We start from the raw sequence: 7,635 nt of genomic DNA, 5'->3' as shown, positions 1-7,635 counted from the left end.
AACTTGGACAATAGTGACATTCACTCAGAATTACATTACGAGAGTTCATTACAAGGTTCATGATTCCTAAAGCTAGAACTGAAACTTTGCTTCCATCTCCAATGTTCAGAAACCTCTCACCTTCATCAAATCTCCTACTGACCTGCAGACCCTACATCGAATTACAGATATGATAAGGGCTTCCGGTATCTAATACCCCGGCAGTAGTATCACAAATGAAAAAGTTGCAAGATGTTATCATATAATTATCTTGCTTCTTCTTCGGCCTGTTCGGGTCTAGGGAGGCAATGTATAGAGGACAGTTCCTCTTCCAGTGCCCCTGCTTCTTACAAAAGAAGCCCTCCGTCTGGCTCTGATCGGGCTTGTGCTTCTTGGTCTGACCCTGTGCAGATGTCCCAGCATGCGGCTGCACCTTCTTATTCTTCTTCTTCTTGTTCTTCTTCCCTTTCTTAAAGGATCGACGACCAGAAAAAGATCCTTCCACAACATTCACCGACTCCTTATGGAGCTAGTGGTCCTTCTCAAAGTTCTGCAGCAATCCCAACAAGCCGTGGTAGTTCACTGCAGGCTTTGTCATCCGAAAATGAGTAAGAAAGGGGAGGAAGGACTTGGGCAAAGAATTAAGGATCGCATCCTTATCGAGCTGCTCATGCAAGGGAAAGCCCAGTTTATTTAGGCACTCAATCATTTCGATCATGTACAGTACATGATCGATGACTGATGCCCCATCTCTCATTCGAGCATTGAAAATGGCACAACTAGTTTTGTATCTTTCAACGTTGTCAGGCATGCCAAAGGAGTCGTTTAACATTTGAAGCATCTCCTGCGGCTGGGCGTTCTCAAACCTACGGCTAAACTCATCATTCATTGCCACCAGCATTATGCATCGAACGGTGGTGCGATCGTTGAGCCACTTTTGGTAAGTGTCTCAGACCGTCCCTCTAGCATTCGGGGTTGGCTCCTCAGGTGCCGGATCCATTACTACATAAAGGATCCGCTCATAATCAAAGACGATTTTCAATTTTCGATACCAGCTATCGAAATTAAGTCCCATGAGCTTGTCATTATCTAATAATGACCAGAGCGATAGGATAGTGGCTATAGCTGCATAAAGAAAAATTAGACCTTTATTAGTACATAAATTATTAATACTAAAGACTTGGACTTTAGTCTAAAATTTTTTTCAGTATTTTTATGAACTGGTAGCCTCAACCTCCAATTCGAAGAATTACTTTAATTCCTTAGTGGGTACTAGAATTCACACTGACTACACACGAGCCCAACTTTGGTTGGTCAACCCATGTGCATCTATGGGTAGGTTCATAACTAGTTATTTTCATAAACAACTTCTAGTAATTAATTTTGCCCCAGAACCTAATCAGTAGGCTTTGGCCTCCACTGATAAGATCTGGTTAGGTCCAACCATTAACATGATTTGATTTGGTGAATCTGAACAATAAATGATCAGGCCTGACTTTGGCCGGCTAACCTGACCACTATCAGAAAGACTCAACCAAATTATCATATTATGAATGATAATTCCATTAGTCAATAAGCACCAGGCCTTTGGGCCTCCAGTGATTATTAAACTAATGGACTCATTATCACTCACTTAATGGGAGGCTATGACTTAGTTATCACTATAACTTAATCATTTTTAGGGATCTAATAATTTTTGAAGATTTTATTAAAAGATAGAAGAGAAAAAATTAACCAACCAATTTTAATCCTCCCACTAACTTCACCAAGTCAGATTAAAAAAGATTTAATTAAATCCGGCATTAGGAGCACCTAAATCAGTCACACTGATTTACCTAATGATATGGGTGAGCCCTAATCACTAAGTGATCTAATCAAAACCTAACTCACCAGGTTGGCCAGGTAAGTGAGATCAGTGGTGAGGATATGCCATTAACTCATCAGAGATCGAATCAATGCGAGTAGTTCCCACTTAAAAACCATTGGTCAGACTGTCGAACTTACCTTAGACACCAACTGGTTCATTAGTTTTAATTTGATCAACTAAGTAAATAGGATTTCACCACGTAGCTATGAATTAAGTCCATCTTGGTCTAGTTAAAGATATGGACCCATTCAACTATAACTATTGGAGTTGAATCTAGAGTGTCCTTGACCTAATCTAATTCAACTTTTGATTAGATTTGATCAATTACTCTAATTTAGTCTATTTCTTTAAACTAACCTTAGGTCTAACCCAATTATGGACCTAATCCATCTAACCCATTGACCCACAAGTTTATACAATTATCTTAGATCTTAATTCACAATTCTAGACCAACTAGACAACACTTAATTCTTTTAATTAAGTATTTGGGCTGATGGATCAGGGTTTGGCATTTCAAAAATAATTTTCAAATTTGAATGGTTTTATTTTCTGTTCACCAAATGTGTTGACTCATTTCACAAATAGATCAGCATATTTCATAAACAGCAATCCTATTACTAATTACATAACAGAAAATACTCAATCAAAATAAATCATGAATATTCCTTTAGATCTAATCTAACACATTCATGATAAATTTTACAATTGAACATTTACAATTAAGTCCTTTCGCTGCTTCGTCTGCATGGAATATAATCGCATCGGCACTGATGCGTAGTCGTTGATAGCACCAAAAATAACTCTACTCATTACGTAGGTAGGATGAGTCGAGATCGTATCCTCAGGGACCTTGGGCTAAGTTGAGATTATAAAATAAAAGAAAGAAGTATTATTTTGATTTAGAAAATAAATTATCTTAAAATTGATGTAATTAGAAAATAAAGAGCTCGGGAGTTTTGAATTAATCTTGCACTAGTAGAGTTGTATCTCTTTTCTTTTAATTAAATAGATATGATTAATCTTAGGAAAAATATCTATCCTTCCTCGACATGCCCCGTACCTGTAGATCATGGTGCGTCTTCGGAAAGTACTAGGTAAACAACTCTTCTTTTCTCGACACGCCCCGTACCCGTAGATCACGGTGCATCTCCGAAAAATAAAAGTTGTTTCTAATATTAATCTAACAAGAAAGCATAAATAAAAGCATATGAAAGAGAACAAATAAAGAACTCATGATGATTTAAATAAAAAGCATAATCTTTATTGCATATAAAGAAATATAAAAAAATTTAGAATAATAAACCATCTCTATGTCGTTACAAAATTTCTTCTCCACTCCCGAGACTGCTAGCCTAGCTGCTCATGAAGTAGTCCCTTTCTATCCCTCTATGCAAGGCTCTAGAAGAATTTCTGGACTCCCCCTTCAATGGGAGTACAAAAGCCTTTTTATAGGTGTTAGGAGGGAAGAGTTTTACAGGATTTTCCGATGTGGGACTAAAAAAAATGCTAAAGACTAAAAGATGGATGGGTGAGATGGGAAGATCACAAATAAATAAAGAAAATATAAATCTTTCCTCTTAAAGTATTTCTAAATATTAATTTTTTTCCTTTAATAAGCATCTGTTCGTCCGCCATCAAAAACTCCCTGTGAACCCGCCTGCCGCGCGCCCGCTCGCCGTGCTCCCGCCTCACGTCCGCGCTCACCCGTGCGCCCACGCACGCACTCGCGCGCCTAGGAACAGCGTGAACACTGCCTTTTTTATTCCAATTCCAAAAAGAAACTTTTATTTCTTCACAATAATATCTATATCCTTTTTGGATTCCTTGCATAGTATCTTCATTTTCTATAATACCGTATGCATCTTTCTTTTATTTTAATTTTATTTTAAGTCCAATTTTCTTTAAACTTGAGTCTTTTTGATCTATGAATCGGACTCTTTGTATCGGCGAGTACCTTTCCTGTAAAACATAAAAAAAGTATCAAATTTTTAATAAATAAATTAAATTAAATATAATTTTTTACTTTAAATGACTTAAATTAAGTGTTTATCACACCCTCCAACTTGAATTTTGCTCATCCTCGAGTAAAATAGATATATCAGTATTGTGTACCGACTCGATCTTGAATAAAAAGTTAGGTTAGGCATTCCAAAAGATAAATGATACCTGGTCAGATCATTAAAGAGATATTTCATTGGATTATCAATTTGACCCAATTAGTGGCTGAGTATTAACTAAAGAAATTTCAAGAGCTTTTCTTTCACCAACTCCCCACTTTACTCTTTAAATCCTCTAACTTAATGTGAGAGAGATTTATTATCTTCTTGCAATTTAGTCCCCTTATTATCCTTTTTTTTTTTTTTAATATTGCCCACCTTTTTACGTGAACCACAACGCTTACTTAGGTGAAAGGGCCTAGTTACTCAGTAGGAAACTAATATTTTTTTTTAAATAAAAAATATATTTTAAGGAGAATTTTTTGCATACCTCGACCTTTCCACCCAATCTCTCATGAAGCAGATTCTTTATGGAGATCAGTAAGAAGAGGGTTGTAGAATCACTCCTAAAATTTGGTCTAGTCTAAACCCTACCATTCATTGAGTTTTCTTAATAATTTATTCCTCAGCATCTCTAAAATTATCTTGACCGTTAATCATTCATTTATTAGGATGCCTAATTGACTTTTAATCAAAATAAAATTTGGATACACAAAACTAATTATTTTTAACCATACTCGAAGATTTGATTAATTTCCATTTCCTTCTCCCCCCAACTTAATCTACATTGTTCTCAATGGAGTAGGAAAGCAAAGAAAATAAAAGGAGAGAGTGCACCTGGGATAATTTTGCTTTGGAAGTTGAAGATAGCTTTCATTGATTAATAGGCTCTTGTTCTAAATTCCTGCAGCTGCGGTAAAGTAAAAAAATATGAAATCATTGGGTTGCCTCCCAACAAGCGCTAAGTTTTACGTCTTCAGTCAGACGTCAAGTTTATTGACAGACCCTTCCATACAGAGCAGTCCTTTATTCTTAAAAAAAATGAAGATCAGTTAAAATAAAATAAAAAAAATTTGGGTTGCCTCCCAAAAAGTGCTAAGTTTAACGTCTTCAGCCAGACGTCATATACAATAAAACCAACAAAAGGTGGGCAATGGCTCATACTTGATTATCCATGGAGGAGTGGTTTTATCATGTGGTGTATCCAACAAGGTGTTAACTTCTTTCATATATTCCTTAAAGTCATACACTCCAAAGTGAGCCAAGCAAGTACCTAAGGGGTCTGGTGCTAGAATTGTGGGTGTTGCATCTTCTATAATGTCTTCTAGTGTATCTACTTCGAAGAAACTATCCATTGATGGTCCTTGGGAAGCACCAAACACATTCAGTCTCAGTTTCTTTTTCCCAAACGATACATCCATGACTCCTGTCCTACAATTAATGCATGCATTTGCCGTAGCTAGGAAGGGTCATCCTAAGATAATGGAAATTTATCTGGGGTTGTCACTTAGTTCCATATCGAGAATCAGAAAATCAACTGGAAAGTAAAATTCATCTACCTTGACCAAGACATCCTCAAGCATTTCATGTGGTTCCTTAATTGATCTGTCAGCTAATTGCAGTGTGACTGATGTGGATTTCAGTTCTCCGAATCCAAAAAGTTTATACACCGAACTAGGTAAAAGATTCACATTTGCCCCTAAGTCTAGAAGAGCTTTTTCAATGTGATAATCTCCTATAACACAGAAAATGATGGGGGCTCTTGGGTCCTTAAGCTTTGGAGGAGTGGCATGCTGGACGACAGAACTAGCCTGTTCAGTGAGGCATACTTTCTTTGAGATTTGTGATCTAGATTTATGTTTTTGGGTACACAAATTCTTCAAAAATTTGGCATAAGCAGGGACCTGTTTGATTGCATCTAGAAGGAGAAGATTAATTTAGACTTGCTTAAACAATTCCAACATCTCATCGAGTTTTTCTCCCTTCTTATCTGCAGGAATAGGGGCTTTCAGGGCATCCGAAAATGGGGCTTTAGGCAAGTAAGATGATTCCGGTGCAGTTGGTTCCTTCTCTATTTTCAGGTCCTCCTTGTTCTTGGGTGATTTGGATTCGGTTAGAGGTTTAGGATCGGTCTCATTGATTTTACTAGTGTGTTCAATGACCTTCCCACTTCTCAGAGTCATGATTGATTTGGCATGTTCAGAAAAAACTTCTGGGTTATTAGAACTCTCAATCACAAATTACCCTCTTGGGTTGCTCTCGGGTTGGCTAGGTAATTTTTCTCCTTCCCTCCTACTGAATGCAGTCGCTAGTTGACCTATTTGGATCTCTAACTTAGCAATAGATTGTGTGTGGGAGTTAAGGATCTGAGTGTTGACTTCTAATCGTTCTAGTGCTTTCAGAACTTTTTCCTCAAAAGCTGAGCTATGACCAGTAGTAGACGGTTGAGGAGCATTTTGAAATTGATGGTATGGTCCATGCCTATATGTTGGATCCTGATATTGAGGTCGAGATACGGCAGGACCAACCACTGGTTGTGGTCTCCAAGAAAAATTTGGATGGTTTCTCCAGCTGGGGTTATAAGTGCTCGAATATGGATCGTTTTATGGTCTGCGAGCTTGTTGGATTTGAGCTTGCTGAACCTGCTCGTGCACAAACTCAAAAAATTGAGGTGCGGCTGGGCATTCACTAACAAAATGGTTCGGACTTGCACACAATGCACAAACTTCTTGGATTGGGTTAGGTAGAATCAGGGATTGTCCAGTATTTAGAAGACGATCTAATTTTTGGGATAGTTCATCTACCTTATGATGGATATCTATGACATTTTCTACTTCATATATTCCACCTCTCTTTGGGTTTAACATGGGTTTATCTCTAATAGAGGCAGACATATGATGTAATAAATTTTCACTTAAAATTTCAAATAGTTTCCATGCCTCATCCTCACTTTTCAGCATGAATGTCCCACCGCATGATGCATCGACCATTTGTCGATGTCTTTCAGAGAGCCCATCATAAAAATATTGGATTAACTGCCACTTGGGTACAGCATGGTGGGGACATTTTCTAATAAGGTCCTTTAATCTCTCTCATGTTTCATGAAATATTTCTCCATCTAATTGGGAAAAACTAGTTATGGCTTTCCTTATTTGATTAGTTTTTCCTATGAAAAAATATTTCTTGAGAAACTCTCTTTGCAGCTGATCCCAGGTTGATATAGTCATGGAATCCAAAGTATGTAGCCAGTATTTGGCTTTGTTCTTAAGTGAGAAAGGGAATAATTTTAACCTAAGAGCATCATCAGAGAAGTTGTGAATTTTGACAGTTGAGCATATCTCAAGAAATTCTTCAAGATGTTTATAAGGGTCCTCATTACTAAGTCCATAAAATGAAGGTAACATTTGGATTATACTAGACTTAATTTCATATTGAGTGGCCTCCACAGGGGGCACTTGAATACAAGGAGAGTAGGTATATGTGGAAGGAGTAAAGTACTCCTTCAATTGCTTGGGTGGATCATTCTCCTGATTTCGGTCAATATTTTTATGTCTGTTGGCTCTAAAGGTTCTTTCTATTTCTAGATCAAAAGGTTAGATTTCTGGTCGTAACGATCTACGGCCAAGCATACACCTTACAATTATACTGTAGAGCAAACACAGAAATTTTTTTTTTTATAATATATATTTTTATAATAAAGTGAGAAAAGAATGAAGAAAATCTAAAGAGAAGAACCTAAGAATCTTAAATCTATGAAAAGGGAGAAATTAGTTAATGTTTAGATGTTACTTG

At 37.0% G+C, this 7,635-nt stretch overlaps 1 non-coding gene across 1 annotated transcript; it reads left to right on the top strand.

The window, feature by feature from the left end:
* The first annotated feature begins 6,892 nt into the window (after nucleotides 1–6,892).
* On the top strand, nucleotides 6,893–6,998 carry LOC140855135 (small nucleolar RNA R71). Its single transcript, XR_012138165.1, has one exon. It is a non-coding gene; the product is annotated as a small nucleolar RNA R71 (small nucleolar RNA).
* The last annotated feature ends 637 nt before the right edge of the window (nucleotides 6,999–7,635 follow it).

Source organism: Elaeis guineensis, chromosome 1, assembly GCF_000442705.2.
Source record: "Elaeis guineensis isolate ETL-2024a chromosome 1, EG11, whole genome shotgun sequence".
Lineage (NCBI taxonomy): Eukaryota > Viridiplantae > Streptophyta > Magnoliopsida > Arecales > Arecaceae > Elaeis > Elaeis guineensis.
This window is presented reverse-complemented; position numbering and strand designations above follow the sequence as displayed.